Source organism: Falco naumanni, chromosome 13 (assembly GCF_017639655.2).
Source record: "Falco naumanni isolate bFalNau1 chromosome 13, bFalNau1.pat, whole genome shotgun sequence".
NCBI classification, from domain to species: Eukaryota; Metazoa; Chordata; class Aves; order Falconiformes; family Falconidae; genus Falco; species Falco naumanni.
In genome coordinates, this window is record NC_054066.1 from 6,314,337 (window position 1) to 6,330,996 (window position 16,660).

The window sequence follows — 16,660 nt, forward strand, 5'->3', positions numbered from 1 at the left end:
TTGTGGAATAAAGAATGTATAAATTAAACTACTTTTAAATGATATTTAACATTTGTCAAACTGTCTTTATGTCTACTCATCTGGTCAGCTTCTTGTAGGCGAATCTGCCTCTAGCCACGAGACATGGCTCTGACTACTACTGGAACCAGCAAACCCGCCTGGATAGCCGTGTTCTACTGAGAGGTCAGTGTCTGCGGTAGAACTAGGCAGCAATGCTCTTGGGTTTTTTTTTTATTTTGCCAAAAATATCAACCTTTCAAAAGTTTACCTGGTTTGTGTTAAGAAAGCACAACACGTTTCACACAAGAGAATAACATCATTCCACTCTACATACTCATTCATTAAAGCTGAGATTTATACCAAAGCTGCCACAGGGCTACACAGCTGCCTCTATAGAACCACAGAATTGTTTAGGTTGGAAAAGACCTTTAAGGTCACTGAGTCCAACCGTTAACCCAGCACTGCCAAGTCCACCACTAAACCATGTCCCTGAGCACCCTTTCAGTGATTTTTTTTTTCCTAATCCCCAATTCTAAACCTCCCCTGGTGCAACTTGAGGCTGTTTCCTCTCGTCCTCTCACTTCTCATCTGGGAGCAGAGCCCGACACACCCCCCCCCCCCCTGCAGCCCCTGTCAGGCAGCCGTAGGGAGCCATACGGGCCCCCCTGAGCCTCCCCCTCCCCAGGCTGAACCCCCCCAGCTCCCTCAGCCGCCCCTCACAGCACTTGTGCTCTGGACCCTTCCCCAGCGTGTTAGATGTTTTATCACTTACGCATAGAGCACGTTCAACAGAAAAGAGTGAAAAATTGCCCCACAGCATAACAGGTTTCTCGGCAATCTGGGTGACTCTTCAGCCTTCTAAGCTAGAATCCAGATTATTTTTTTTTTCTCATTTTGACGAATCAACATCTTCCAGTGAAAACCAGTTCAATAAAAGAATAATGCCTATCCTGAGTCCAGCTTTAACTTCGGATGCTACCCCACCTTGCTGCAGGTATTTGTCCGAGAAGCTGGCTGCAACTGGGGATGTTAAATCACATGCACGTTATCCCAGACCAAGGATATTTTGTCAGTATCTACCCCCAAGCCTACACAGGGAATGGAAATGAGCAAAAAGGAGATGATTTTCTGTTTTTTGATATTCAGGTTTGGACAGTATCAGAAACAGACTTCTAACCCACCCTTTAGACACACAATACCTGTAATACAAATAAAACCAACGTGAAGACTTAATTTACCCTGATGACAGTTTACAGCAAGATCATTCTGGCACAGTAAAACCTGGATCAAACGGCCAAGTCCATTTAGTTCAACATATATCTAATTTAGTTCGACACTGAAGCATGTGCCCACACAGACCCGTTTGACTGACCTCTACAAGCTCTTACCGAAAGTGTGCACTGGATCGAGGGCATAAATACGAGCACCACAGGCTGTACAACAGAAAGGAGTATTAGAAGAGTAGAGAGTATGTGAGAAACAGCACGCTACGGCTGACAGACAGCTGAGTACCTGCAGAAGGCAGCAGGGCAAGAGGCGGGCTAGGGGCTGTTACAGAGCCCCGTAACCATTCACATCTTCAAAGGCAACAAACCAAGCAGGTTGACAGCTTAGCCAGTCCATGGAGATTTTATGCACTTCCACTGAAATCTTTTCATTTAAGCAACTGCAGGTTTTATCACAGCAACACTTTTCTCAAAGTAGTCATGTTTGTTTGAAAAATATAAAATTTAGTATTTATTTGATAGGCTGTATTAAAACGCTGCCTGTTTCCTAAAGGTCTGCTTCAAAGTTCAAAGAATGTTATGCATGGGTTTTTCCACTGACCTGCTGATAGCGGATAGCGTAGATAGTATACAAATGCTGGTTTCGTCACTGCTGGGACACAGGACTAGTAAAGTAGAATGATGAAATTAATCTCCAACTCATTTTTTTAAAATACATATTTACTATTACATCTTCAACAACTTCTTAAAATAACATCAAAAAGATTCTTATGTACACCTGCTGGTATTTTCTGACACCTATCAAGACATCACATTCTAACAGTTATACAAAACTCTATGATTTATAAAGTAAATTCTTTTAGATACACCCATCCTACAGGTAATACAAAGCCATAGTAAGACTTTGTAGGGACTGGTCTGGAAATTTAAAGTCTTTGTATTAAATTGTGTACTGCTTAGAAAAGCGGTGTGCTCTGGGGCCACACAGACATTCAAGATTCTGAGAAATACCAAAACCCAAACATCATATGTTATTCCCTTTCCATCCAACAGACAAAGGGATGAGACTTGCCACTCCATTCTATAGTTTTAGGAGAAAGGATCAGGTATATGAGGATTAAAAACATTCTTACCGATATCCCACTTTAACTGATATTCTGAATAATACATTTCCAGTCCAATATCTCTAGGCTGAGACCAGATTTTTTTTCTTGTCGATACTACTGTATTACATACCCATTCAAAGGAAAGAAAACTGTTTTACTTCCCCAGTGGAAGAATCGTTGGCTAAGACAGACTGAAGGATCAGATAAGGACTTTTACTTTCTACCTTTTCAGTGGGACTTTGTGACCTTTTCTAATAGGAATGGGTAGAAAGTCACTGTGTTGGACTCTGCACAAGAAAATAAACTTTATCTTGGACGTTCTCCATAGACTTTAACCATGTCTGGATTGTTTTTGTTAGAAGAGTTTCAATGATTGGAACAGTACCGTGTTATTACTGTACTATTTTAATTGGAAAGTTTTGGCTGTCTGACTAAATAGGGCTATTCTTTCCTTCTGACAAAAATAAACAGAAAAAAGCAGTGGGCAAAAGAAAAAGTACCTGCCCATCATTGCTTTTTATTACTTGTCAATAAAGAACATCCCAAAGTTCCCAAAGGAAAAGAGATGCTATGATAGTATCAAATTAGCCCTGTTACACGTTGCATCTGGAAAATACTGCCCCACCGGAGCAATCTAGATGACTGTATGACAAGATTTATTCTTCAATGTGTTCTGCTCAAGGTCCTGCCCCACTGAATATTTAAATCAAAAGGAGTAACTCATTGAGTAGACACCAAATCCACAAGAAACTCGGAAACCCATCATTCGTATTCAACTCCCTCAGCCTGAGAGAAAATGCTTAATGCTCTGATGTGAAAGAGGCCTTCACCAGTCACATTCCTATTGTATTTACAAAATATTTTCCAAGTACTGACTTTCAACATAAATTACCTGGACATACCACAGCAACAGTATTAACTAAGAACAAGTAAGCCTACCATTAACACTGCAAGAAAGACAAGAGTGTGATTGCGCAAAAGATGACCTGTTTCCCACAGGGAGATCAGACCTAACTAGCAGTGGGCATGGGGTCACCGTGAGTCAATCAAACAGAAAGCACTCAAAATACTGGAGGTAGCTTCTTAGTTCTTCCCCGAGAATTAACTCTAAATGCTTTAGTGAAGCTGCTGGCGGAGTTCCTCAAGTGACTCCAAGCCCAGACAGAGCACCAGAACGGCCTGTGCCCACCAGCACACCACGCACAACCTGCACCAAGGTAAGGACCATCATCTCGGTCACCCAAACTCCACAGCAGTCCAGCCCAAGAGCAGTGAGGACCACAAATCATTCTGTCAGACTTCATAAGCAGACCTTGGGTGAGCAGTTACTTGTACATTGAATCAGGCTTTTTGTGCTCTTTGTGTCATATGAAAAACTTACACGCTCGCTAGTGGCTTTCTCCTCCTCTTTCTCTACCTTTAGTACAAAACTTGATTGCTGACTCACATTAACTTCTCACCTGTAGCCACTGCTGGATAATTCAACATGTTGTTCCTTTTCGGTGTTATATTTTCTCTCAACAGCTGGCACATAATTACATTTAATGACATTTCGACACTGAGATCAATCTATTAAAAGTTTCCAGGACTGAAATTCTTAAAATTATCTTTCCTTGGTCATTGCACAAAAAAAGTCACAAAACAGGCAACAAAAAATCAAGTCTTTAAGCATATAGACTTATCAGTTTCAATTACACAGGTCAGTGCAGATGACATGCAGCCAGCTGGTCTGTCACAGGGATTCATGAGTCGGCTATCATGTACCATCACTAACTTCTGCCACGTCTTTACACACTTTTTCCAGTTTGGGTCACAGTGAAGAAATGCTTTGACCTTTTAAAAATTTGTAGTGGGCAGGGAAGGGACTCAAAGAGTCTATATTCGTAATAGGAAACCTCACCAGAAAACATGATTTCTGGTCAAAACCGTAAAAAATTTCTTATGTTTCTAACCAAACTAATAAATCTTTCCTCAACAATGGAAACTCATCTCATATTTGCAAACCCAAACATTAATTTTCAGAAGTCACACAATCCAGGAGCAACTAATTCTTTCCTCATTTAGTCAGGATTCTACTACTTAACAGAAAATCCTTAAATAAATGCACTGAAGCGCCACAAGAAGTAGCTTTAATACAATGCTGCAGATGTACACGGGCACGCATGGAATCATCCCTTCCCTCCAGTGGCTGGCTTGCACAACGGGAGGGGGAAAGCAGGCAGGGCTTGCTACTATAATTAATTATGCACATTTGTAAAAGTTTCTTTTATAGTGTAAGGAGTATATGTATATGTAGTGTGTAAAACAATACCTGTTTTCAGCATATGGCTCGGATCCAGCCTGTACTTTGGGGTGTTGTTGCTCACAGCCACGCTGCACGCGTACTCACACAGCACAAACAACTCGCCAAGCTACACCGATTGGCTGCAGCACCAGAGTTCTGAAGGGTTCTGTAGGGAAAAGCTTTCACTTCTAAAAAGTTCTGCCTGGAATTCAAGAGGCATCAGGTCTATGTATATATATTTAGTGACTATACAGTGTCTATATATAGTCACTATATAGACACATAGGGCTGAGATATATATACACACATTGTATAGTCGCTATACAGTGGCTATGGAAACATTCACTTGGATCTTGATCGGTCTTCTCCAGCAGAGGAGATGCGTTACTCCCCTGTAGGACAAGTAGCTATGGGACACACAGAAGTTATTTCATGACCACTTATTTCTCAGCTATGTATCCTGATTCTTTAACACAGCACCACAAATGGTCTTGAAGGCATAATAGGTATCCTCCTGATTGAACAGAAAATTGGGGCTACAAGCCGACAGCTTAGTCTTGTGCAATATCAGAAATGGCCCTTCACTGAAAAAGTAAATATATCTTCCTAATTCGTGGAGAAAAATAACGACTGTGGTAATCAGTAGCAAACGAAAAAGTAATCTCAGCAGTTGCAGAAGTCTAGCGAAATGTAACAGCTTTTGAGACAATCACCTCTTCCTGTTGTCCATGTGTTCAAAAAGTATTTTCAGCACTGAAATGAATTAGGTACAATTTTACAAGTAGGAAGCAGTTTTCCCATTCCATTTTTCCCCACTCTGTGTTTCAGTTGGAGACTGCTGTCAACCAGATACAGCTAAGGAGTTTTCTGCCAGCTGTTCAATTGCATTATAACACGCCTGTTCGTTGTTAGAAAGACAGTCCTCTCTCCTCTTCCATGTGATTAAAAATGTGACAGCTCATGATTTTTATAGTCAGAACTAGGAGCAGAAGAGTAGGCCAACCACAGGATCCTACGTGGCACTAATCTCAAATCACCACAGAAGACACTCCTTTCTACAGACATGTGTGCCCATAACCCCTGGGAGATATTTTAGTGACGCCCTTTCTGGCACTAAATATGTAATCTTTCAATGACTATCAGCTTACTACATTGGCCTCTGTGATCTTGCTGAAGAAAAACCATCTAGGCGTTATTATATAGTGTTTTAATAACTCTTGCAGATTGAACACAGCTTGTTGGTTGGATGTGTGTGCTTCCTTTTCGTAAGAAATCATTTGCTATGGGTTATACACATACAAAACATCCAATGCTAACCTATTATTTTTCTGTTTGCTAGTACTGGTGAAATGCAATGAAACAACTTCACTTTGAAAATATATTACAAATTCATTTGCACCGCATTTTCTGTTCATAATAGAAAGCTGCTTAGCATATTTTTAAGAAATCCTCTCTAAAACTAAACTGAAATTGAATCTATTCCTATTAGAAACAAGAAGGACAAATATATCCTTATTGAGGCATTTATTTCCTTATATTCCTATGTTTTCCTTGTTAAATCAATTTTGCTTTGTGAGCATCTTTTAAAAAACAGTACAGTCCTCTGTGGTGGCACTATTCATATCATGTGTTTGATCACAGCACTCCAGGTGAGTGACTGCAGGTAAGCACAGCTCTAATCTCACTCTGTGCATAATGCTCTGTGTTTAAAATGTAACTGCTTCTTTCCGTCAGCAGTGAGGTCTTTCACCTTGTAAAAAAGAAAATCATCCGGTTGCTGTGTCTCAATGCAACTGACAGCTATTAAGGCTTCTAAGACTGGCGCTTGTTGGTTTGCTGTCAGCATGGCCCTTCAAGAGTTCCAGGTTTGCAAACACCCTACGGTCCATGGTGAAAGGACAAATTTGAAATTAGGGAGGTTCTGACTGGATATAAGGGAAAATTTTTGCACCACAAGGACAGTCAAGAAGTGGAACAAGCTGCGCAGAGAGCTCACATTGTCTCCATCACTGGAGGTTTTCAAGACCACACTGGATAAAGCCCTGAGGAACCTGATCTGATCTCGTAGTAACTCCTGCTTTGAGCAGGAGGTTGGGCCAAAGACCTTCTGAGCTCCTTTCCAATTCACGGGATTGTACTGTAATTTGCAAAATGCTCCCAAATAAAGAGAACAGAATCAGTGCATTAAACATACCAGCTTTTCCATCCTTTATGACTGATCCTAAAGCTCTAATTCTAGAAACTTCGTTCTCAGCAATCAAGCATAAACCCAGAGTATCCCACAGAAGTGAATAAAGCCTCTGTGCCTTTCCTGCTAACAGAGATGGGTCTTCGCTGCCTGATGGTGGGAGCTCTAGAACAGGACAGCTCAGCAAAGACACTCCACGCAGCTCAGCACTCCCTGAACTATTTTCTTTCCCACATCTCTGGACTAAGTATTACCGTTACCTCACCTCTCCGTATACACACCGTGGACCTCCATGTACCCTTACCTATACTACTTGGTTGATTTCCCTACAACTCTTCCTCTTTTCTTCATATTCTGTGGCCAGGCACTGGCACCACGTGTCTGCTACAGAGTTCTGATCCGTTCATCTGAATCTGACCAAACTCATATCAATACATTTTGTAAAGCAGATAAAGTATGCATGTTTATAATGGAAAGGTAAACAGTTTCTATATGAAACTCTTCTGTTTTCTGCAAAATGTCTCATTTTCAATGACCAAAAAAACAGGATTTGTTTTCCCATTTGAAAAAAGTGAACTGGGAGAACAGGCCCAGTGCTATCCTTTGCTGCTGTTTAACTCATTTGCTTTCACGAGCAGGGAAGAGACCACTTCAGATAGCGGAACACAATATTCCCAAACACCTGAAGCAGCCAGAGAAAGTAAATATTACCCTCCCGACTAGCCTAGCTCCAGATTTTTGCTTCCTTGCATGAAAGGGCAAGCTTTACCAACAGCAAATTATCACATTCTATCCTTAAATATATCACAGACCCTGTGCATACAAATGACATACTTCAATATTCTCAGAGCAGCCACTGCTCATTTTACGAGACAGATGTTAAAAAATCATGGGGAAATTCAAATCTGCGTCATCGAGTTCACCAGGATGCTTTACTTACATAGACAGTTGGCTAACAGCAGACCTAAATTTGGCCTGAGTTAAGGAAAACATTGACCTATGTTCATCTTTGGTTTCCATACTCTGTTCAACTGTTCAAAGTCCTCACCATAACCCGCCCAGGACCAGCTGCCCAGATTTCAGAGCTCGCCGATATTGAAGAGGGTTTCAAATGTAACTGCACAAACATTACGCACTTTTTGTTCATCTGCCCTGGTTTTGGCTGGGATGGAGTTATTTTCTTCGTAGTAGCTAGTACAACTTGCTTGCTACTGCAGGTGGCAAGCAGAAAGTCCCCGAACTGGGGTGCCCTGGCCACACCACGTGTTTACACGTGGTGAGGGGTAGCTATTAACTAACCATTGCCATTTCTCCTCCCTATGGTTGATTGGGGCTGTGCAGGAGGTAATTAGCAGCCTTATTAACATTTACAAGCTTGCACAGCAATGAACTTTTAACACTCATCCCTCTAGCATCCTGACAGAAGGACATCACATGCCATTCAAAGCCTATCATGGCTCTGCATCCTTCTGAAGGGTAAGCTCAGGCAAATTTTATGTCTGAAACTGTCACTTCCAATACTGTGTGTTTTGTTTAGCCCATAGGATTTTAAAAACCGAAACCAACAACAAACACCAACAAAACCACTGCAAGACCTGGAAAATACCTAAAAACTACAAAACACTGCAAAAAGACAGAGCATTTTACAACTTAGAGTAACGAGTATATCTCCAGAAATTGTTAACACTCATGGTACAAGAATAACAGAAGCTAAATGCTTTTGAAGTAAGCTAAGGCTAAATGATTATCTCTGTTTTCCATTTCCAGATGGCTGCTTGCTAGAGCCTAAGGGAATGAGAAAGGGGACAATGAAGGTACTAAACGCAGGAACTGAAAGTCTCTAAAGGAAAACCTCTTGAGAAAAGAAAGTCACCGTGATCTGCCCCTTCCTATCTCAGCCAGCTCGCACGGACCACCGAGAGCCTAACAATCCGTGATGTGATCTGCTCAAGCCTGTGTCCCTTAATCCCTCCCCTTAATGCAAAATCCCAAGAAAAACAAGTCTACCTCGCTCTCACCCTCCCCGATACACCTTAACCTTTCTGCTTGGTCTTCCAGCGCTGCCCCCAGGCTGAGCAGACCACCCAGCGGCTCGCACCTTGCGCAGGTGCCAGCCCTGCTGCCCTCTCACAGGAGGGACGGGCTCGGGCACCCCAGCAGCCCGTGACCTGGGCAGCTGCATGGCTGCTGCAAACTCCATTTTGGTGGCCACACGCCTTCTGGTGTTGGGTTTTGACCGAGTAGAAACCATGGCCAGGTTTCTTCTGCGGAGGCAATGACCACTACTGGAGCTTGCCTCTTTGAGCAGGCAGGGGGACGGCACCCTCCTCGCTCACCCTCACTGTGCCAGCTGCCGTGCCATGCCCTGGCTGCCCACTCATGCTCAGGGGGTTGGTTTTGTACGGGTTGGGGTTTGGCCACCTTCACTCCTGGCCCCGCCAACACGGAGTCAGAGCGGCAGCCCTCTGGGGGTACTGGGGCACCCTCTCCCTCTGCCCTCACTTCTCAGTTTTCCCAGTTCACGGAAAGCTCCCCACGGTCCCTCGGTGCGATCCTCTGCTCTGGGGCACCTCTGGAGCAGCACACCTCAGAGACTTCGAAAGAATAGAGAATATTTCAATATATAATGTTAGAAACAGCCTTAAACTTCAGCGCAAATAGTAGTGAGTTACAGAGATCTCTCATTTAAATGGAATTAGCATAATTGATATTTTGGTCTGAAGCAAGTCAGTGCTCTTTAAGACATGGACTTCCCAATTCTGTTCGTACAGGAACACACTTTTTTATTTTAAAGGAGGAAAGAGTGGTCCAAGATAGCAGATTTAGAATGAGAAATAGCAGCTCAAAAATATTTTTTGAAGACCTAGTCAGAACACGATGAAACACTGAATAACCATCAGGATTTAAGGCAGCATTTCATCATTTACTTTGGAAATATTTTGATGACTGTGGCAAACAAACAAACAAATCTCAGCAACGTTGATTTCTCCTTGACGCCATCTACTATTTCTTCACGACTTCACTAAGCCATTTCACAAACACAGTATAGATCAGTCGGCCACAACAACCACTACAGCTGCTCTGCTTTGCTGGAGATGCATTCCACCAAAACCTGCGATGGCCATTCTAACTAGTGTTTGACTTAAGACTGCTAAAAATAAAACGAGAGACAGAACTGCATTAAATTGATGGAGACATTTAAACATCAATACATGCCACTCAGTAAATCTACTCTTCCTTTTTCCCACATTTTTAACTCTCCAGTTTTCAAAAGTATTGGCTTGCCAAAACTCCTGTTAATTCACCTCCTCCTACTTTGCTTTTGGGTGGGAAAAAATAATCACCTGAAGTGAAGAATCTCTGAAGCAGCTAGCAATCCTGTCACTCACTCACTCCACCCCACCCCCCCAAAAAAAAAACCAACCGACAAAAATCTACAACAAAATAAACCCAAACAAAAAAAAAAAACCACAAAACCAAGACAAAACCCAACCCAGTAAAAAAACACCCACCAAACCAAAAAAAATGAACAAACCAACCTCCTAAAGCAACATCCCTTTCTTTAATCTCCTAATATGTAGAAACTGTCATGTTCCACAGTTAGAAATCAAGCAGCAGTAATTCTTAAAACAAACTGAGCATCTACAGTGCAATTGTGACTTGTAAAATGTCTCACTGACCTAGAAGCGTCACCACTCTTTGCTTAGAAAAAGTCATGTAACATCATGCACATCATGGTCGTGATTCAGATTTGCTTCTTCCAAGGAAAAAATTCTCTTTCAAACTTTTGAAAGCTTTCTTTTTCACAGTCAACTTGAAGGCTGACACTGTCCTAATAGGTGCTGTTTGTTTGTTTGTAAATGGAAAATATAGTATCAAAAGCAGCCAAGAGCCTGGCCTCAGGTTTCCACCCACAGCCACATCAGTACCTGCTGTGATCTCCTCAGGCTTCACACACCTAGCGGAGGCAGGCTGGCTCAGAATTAATTCGTCAGAAAGCCACAAAGCCAGCCAGCCAGCCTAGCCTGAGAGCTGTGAAGCACTACATCACCTCACTGTTGGGGCAGTGTGCTACCAGAAATTGTCACCATAGGCTGCTGCACCAAAAGGGTGCGTTGATGGAACTTTTTAACAAACTACATACGTACTACTTACAACTTCTAAGTACTTATTATTTGGGGAAGTTAAACTTTCAGACCCCAGGCTTCAAATGCTGGTGTCCAGGTGACGCCAGGTGTGTCTACATTATCACATGAAGTTCTGATCAGGTTTATACTTTTCAATTAAGCCCAGGTGTCACCATTTTCACACTCCAGTTTATACTGCAGAGCCATCTCAGAACCAGATTCTTTTTCAACAAAGGACGCACTTCAAGGATGGCTAGTGGCGTTCAGTTCCCAGGAATGGGCTAGCCTGAATTAAAACCCCCGAAGTACAGATAGTGTGAGCACTGGGCTATCAGCACCATCCCTTCCTCTGAAGGTCCGTGCCTATCGTACGCTGGCCACAGAGCCGAAAAGCATATTTCAGCACCCGAGTAAAAGGGGCTTTATTACACAGATCCCAGACAGCCACCTCTGCTATTAACAAAACCAGTCACTTAATTTTCTTCTTCATTACTGGCTCATGTTTTGCTACTGTGAGACTCAAGCTGGTTTTTGCTTACCGCAGCATCACAGCAGAGATGGTGCGATTTTAGAGTACATCAAAGTAATTGTAAGTGCCCATTCCTTTAAAGGGAAAAGATGTGATGTGGCAGCAGTGATCTTACCATTCTCGCAAGCATCGGCCAGCCTCTAAATTTCAACTCATAAAATGACACCACTTCCTCATAGGAGCAGCATAAGAGGTTTTGGTGTCTGTTCCTCAGTGGGACGGTCCCCATGTAAAACTGGCTGCACTCAGCACAAGTCACGAGCAGACCTCTCAACTTTCAAAAATCCTGCAATGCAGACAGGTTGTTCATGTAGCAGGAGTCTCTTTGAAATGGTCACGCTAAAGGCTCGCGTCCATGTCTGTGATGATAACTGGGGAACACATCTTTAGGAGCTGCCCTGAGAATGCCCCTTCTAGCAGACCCTGGGGGATGCAGAGCAGTGCTGCAACGTCACCTTTGCCCAGGATTAAGCCCGGACATACAAAGGAGGAGGCTGTCACTGACATCTGAAAAGCAAGCGCTGAGGCTGCTGAACATGCCCTGAGCAACTTCCACACTCCAGCCTTGAAGCCTGAGCAGCGCACACTGCGGTCGATAGTTTGCAGATTGCAGTCAGCCCCTTCCTGAAAACTAATGCCATGCCAAAAGTGGGGGAGCATATGCAGTGCCTACAGTTGGCTGTAATAGATGCCAGCTACACTCACAGTGTTACCATCCTTCTACACACAGATTACTGCTTGTCTATTTATTATTTACGATTGTTTCATCTGTCTTGACATATAAACTGCAAGAGGTAAGTAGGCAGACAGATATGGAAAGAGCAAATGATTATCCAACTTTATCCAACTTTACCGCAGCACTCACAACCCACTGCCACTGTTCCTTTAAAGTGCTATTTCCAAACCAGGATTATCAGGATTATTCATTATTGTACACAGGCATACCCCCACAGCCGGGCGGTGAGACCACGTCTCCTTTTCCCTTCTCTAGCGGCAGAAAGAGCAGTCTCTGATAAGGCTGCTCCACTGCAGCTAAGGCTTCACAAAAAAACAGACTTCATAAAAAGGAGTTCTAAAGGGAATCCACATTTTGTGCAAAGATGCAAATCTGATATCAACAGAAAAACTCAAGATGAGCTTTTGGGAAAGTCCTTGGGTGCTGCATTGCACTAATCTGCCAATTTTGAGGCTGAGACCTGAGACAGCAAATCCTGTTTAGCTGCCACAGCCAGGAAGAACAGAGAGAAGTGATTCAATGCCAGCATTTATTTATCTTAGTTGAAGAGAGAGTCCTGAGGAGAGAAAGGTTTCTGCAGTTTAGCCCCTACAGAAACCAAATCCATGGGAGCAGCTGCCTAAGAGTGACCAGAGGAAATCTTTCATCGAACCTTTTGCCTCAGCTTTTAGAGGAAGGGACTTGGATGTGACACCTGGTTGCTTCATATCTGCTCAGGTAGTCATCTTATAATTTGCTCTTCTAGGAGATGAATTCACTCGCTAATTCATTCATTTTTTTAAACATCCAAACTTCTTGAGGCAAGAAGTTTCACAGCTTAACCAAAAGTTTAGCAAAGGAATATCTACTTCTGTTGCCAAGCCATCACTTACTAAGATGCCCCTCGTTCTTGTAATGAAAGAGACAGTGAACAGCAAATCCCTATTCAGCATTCAACACACACAATTTTTATAGGGCACTATCACATTTCCCTTCTCTCTTTCCTGTAACAGGCTGGAGTGCCTGTCATTCCATATACAGGATTCATTTCATGCCCTGGATCCCCCTCCTTGTTGCTCCCCCTGTACATTTGCAGTTGTATTCTATCCTCCCGAGCCTGGGGGACAGCAGAACCGCAGGTGCCATGTGCCTGGAGCACTGAAAGCCACCTCAGCGCACACCATTCTGTATGTAACATCAGCATTATTCTTCTTAGGTGAATCACTTTACATTTGCCTGTGGTGAACTTCATATGCTCTTTTATTGCCTAGTCAGTCCATGCCATGAGTTCCTCCCACAATTAACCACAGCTGACCCTTGTCTTTTCTAACCAGGATAACTTGGTATGATCAGCACATCCTGTCACCTCAGTATTCACTCCCCTTCACAGGCCTTTTTATGACATGAACAGCACAGGTTCCAGCACAAACCCCCATGCACTGCCACTGCTGTCCTCCTTCCACTGTGACTTAGGAACATCTATTACCTACCCTTACTTTCATCTCTACCAGCCCTGTGTGAAGGACCTTAACAAATACCTATCAGAAATCCTAGCAGACTATAGCTATCTGCCCTGTCTACATGCTTGTTATCTCCCTCTAAAGACTGTCAGAGCATGTTGATTCCTTTCCCTAGATACCATGTTCATATCTTAATAGTTTCTGTAGGTTTTGCTTTACATACCAACTTCACTGGCCACACCTTTCTGAAATCCTTATTTTGCTAAAAATATAACGTCATCTTCACATTTCACATCTTTCCATCGTCTATTATTGGAGCACTCAAGGAAAATACACTATCACATGAATAATTCAGCTATTTAATCCTTCAGTCCTTCTAGAGTTCTTAGGTGAATGGTGTCTGGTCCTGGCAGTGCATCATGGTTCATGCTGTCAGTTTCTCCTGCAATCTCTTCTACCGACACGGTATTGAGAAAATCATCTGACGCCCTGCCAGGAAAGAAAGGTTCCAGCACAGAAACTTCTCCAAGCTTGCTTCACTTTGCAAAATATTTTTCCAGTTTTTCTGCTCTAGCCTCATCTCTGAACATTGTTTGTATACTCAGACCTTTGTTAGCCTCGCAGACTATTTGTTACATGAAGTCTTGTTCCAGGAACAAGTTGCTCAAGAGTAATTAAGAGAAAAACAGTACTGCTGGTGCAAGTATTTGTAATGTCTTCAAAAAGGCCCTGCACCGACACCAGAGGATTCCTAGCAAAGCCACATTTTGCTGCTCATCTGAAGAGCAGGTCAGAAACGTACACTCAAACGGGTGGAAACAACCTGTGTCTTTCTATGCTGTATTTACCAGCAGCTCAAGTCTCAAGTGTTGTCTTTTTTTTTTTTCCTGCTAGTGCATTGATTTAAACATGATAAAACCCAATCCAGAGAATTACACTAAAATAAAAAAGTACAACGAGAATCCTGTTTATCAGATCCTCCGACAGACCTTGAGTGCCCTCTCTCCTAACTGCATGCACAATCCCCATTGCTGAATGATAATTTCATATTCTTTCAGGCTGCGTTTGTGTGGTAAATTGGTTTTAAAGGTTGAGTTTGTTTTTCCTGAAGAGCTTGAATGCCAATTAGCATTCAGCGTAAATATCACTCAGCTTTCAAACAGCATTATGCAATGCAAGAAGCATCAAGGAAACAGGAACTGCAGCTTTTGCCAGTTCTGCAGCCTGAGTAACCTTAAGCTCAGGTTCACAAGAGATCCACCAGATCAACTGGGGTGATCTATTTTCTGATACAGAGTTAAGAATAAGGCTCTATTTTGAGTTCAGAGCTGTTTACTACTGCTGATACTTAATCTTCCAGTCTCCTGGGAAAGAAGAAAGAACAAAGAGAAATGCATCTTCAGGCATCACCAGGACAGGTTTATTTCTCCTGTGGGGAGAACTGGTGACAAGTACAGCCTACAAAACAGATGGAAAGGAGTAAAATTTGCCAGCGAGCAGGCACCACGTTTGTGTTGCTGTGTAGCACTGCCGGCCGTACAGGCTGCCCAGAAAGTCTCCTCCTTGTAAGGAGATCAATACTGTGACAGAACTGATAAATACACACATATTGCTGTCTGAGTAATCATGTGAACTTTTTCTTTTCTAATTTGCCCGTTAATACGTTAACTACAAATACATATTTCAGGGATTGGTGGTGGGTGTTTTGGTAGTTAGTTTTTTTTCCCCTCTCTCTGTTGTTGAGGTTGTTGGGGTGTAGGTTTGGGGATTTTTTTTCCCTTGTTTGTGTTTTTTAATTCAAGATATGAGGGGTCTTGCTAGTCTTCTCCCTACTACTTTTCCCAGCTTTCTTTTCTTTTCAAACTGAAACTTTCCCACGTCTCCAGCTCTCAGAACGATACAGACTGGCAAAGGAAAAAAACAACAGCTTTCCCCTTCATGCCTTTCTAAAACATATCTATCAGCAGTTTAAGTGGTGCTTTTTTGGTGAACAAAAATAAATGAAAAACTAATGCTAAATTTCTGCTTAATTTTTTGTTCAGAGAGTTGATATAGGAAATGTTTTTCTTGGGTTTTTTTTGGTCAGAAAGCTGTTTGTTCTGAAAGTTAACTATGCACCCAGCAACACATTATCAGCAAAAGGGGCTCTGAAATGGAAATACTGATTAGAAACAGTGATATCCTCCCCACTCTCCATAACTTTTACCATAAAAACGTCAGTCAGTATTGCGATCACTATTCATTAATATTTAGAATAACTGCATTGTTGCCAAAATCTTCAAATATATGCTTCTGCAATTCATTTGTAATGCCAATATATGTTGAATTATTAAACTTTTAAGTAATCTTTGAATATGTTAGACATGTATTTATCTCTGAATATCTCAGAGGTAATTAAGCTGAAGTTATTTACACATGAGAAATCTAAGCAGAGCTGTGTGGGAGTCAGAACTCCCTTTAATGGGACAGTCAGTAATTGTAACATCTCTCCATGTTCCACATCGGAATTATTCCATATGTTCCTACAAAACAATTTTCAATCATGACAATCATTTTAAAGCAAGACAACAGAATGCTAGAACTTCATCTTTTAAAACTGCTACAGGCCACAAAATAGACTTCAAAAAGAAACATCATGAAAGCCAATACAATCCCACGGAATGTCTCTGTTTCGACAAAAAGGCATTTTTGGAAAACATTCACTGGCAAGCTTCCAACCAACTGCAAAAACTGATGTATATTTTGACAGTAATAGTAACAGCTACAGTTGTATTCTGAATACCTCTTTTTCTCCTCAGGGCAACGTTACCTCATGTTACACAGAGCAAGAGAAATGACAGCAAGAAGTTTAGCTCGTGGAGAGCACAAATGTTATTTTCCAGTTTGGATTCTAAAGGGTGAAGGGAAAGACTGTGATAAAATACAGAGGCAAAAAAATTAGCTGATGAACTAGAATGATCTTTTCACCCTGCAGAGCTTCTAGCTGCTCTGCTGACACGGAACAGTGCATTTATTAATTGTTATT

The 16,660-nt window shown here is 42.1% G+C and overlaps 1 protein-coding gene across 2 annotated transcripts in view; it reads right to left on the reverse strand.

Moving 5' to 3' along the window:
- LOC121097133 (glypican-5-like) overlaps positions 1-16,660 on the reverse strand; it is a 381,813-nt gene that overhangs the window by 230,107 nt on the left and 135,046 nt on the right. The gene's annotated exons all lie outside the window — the stretch shown is intronic.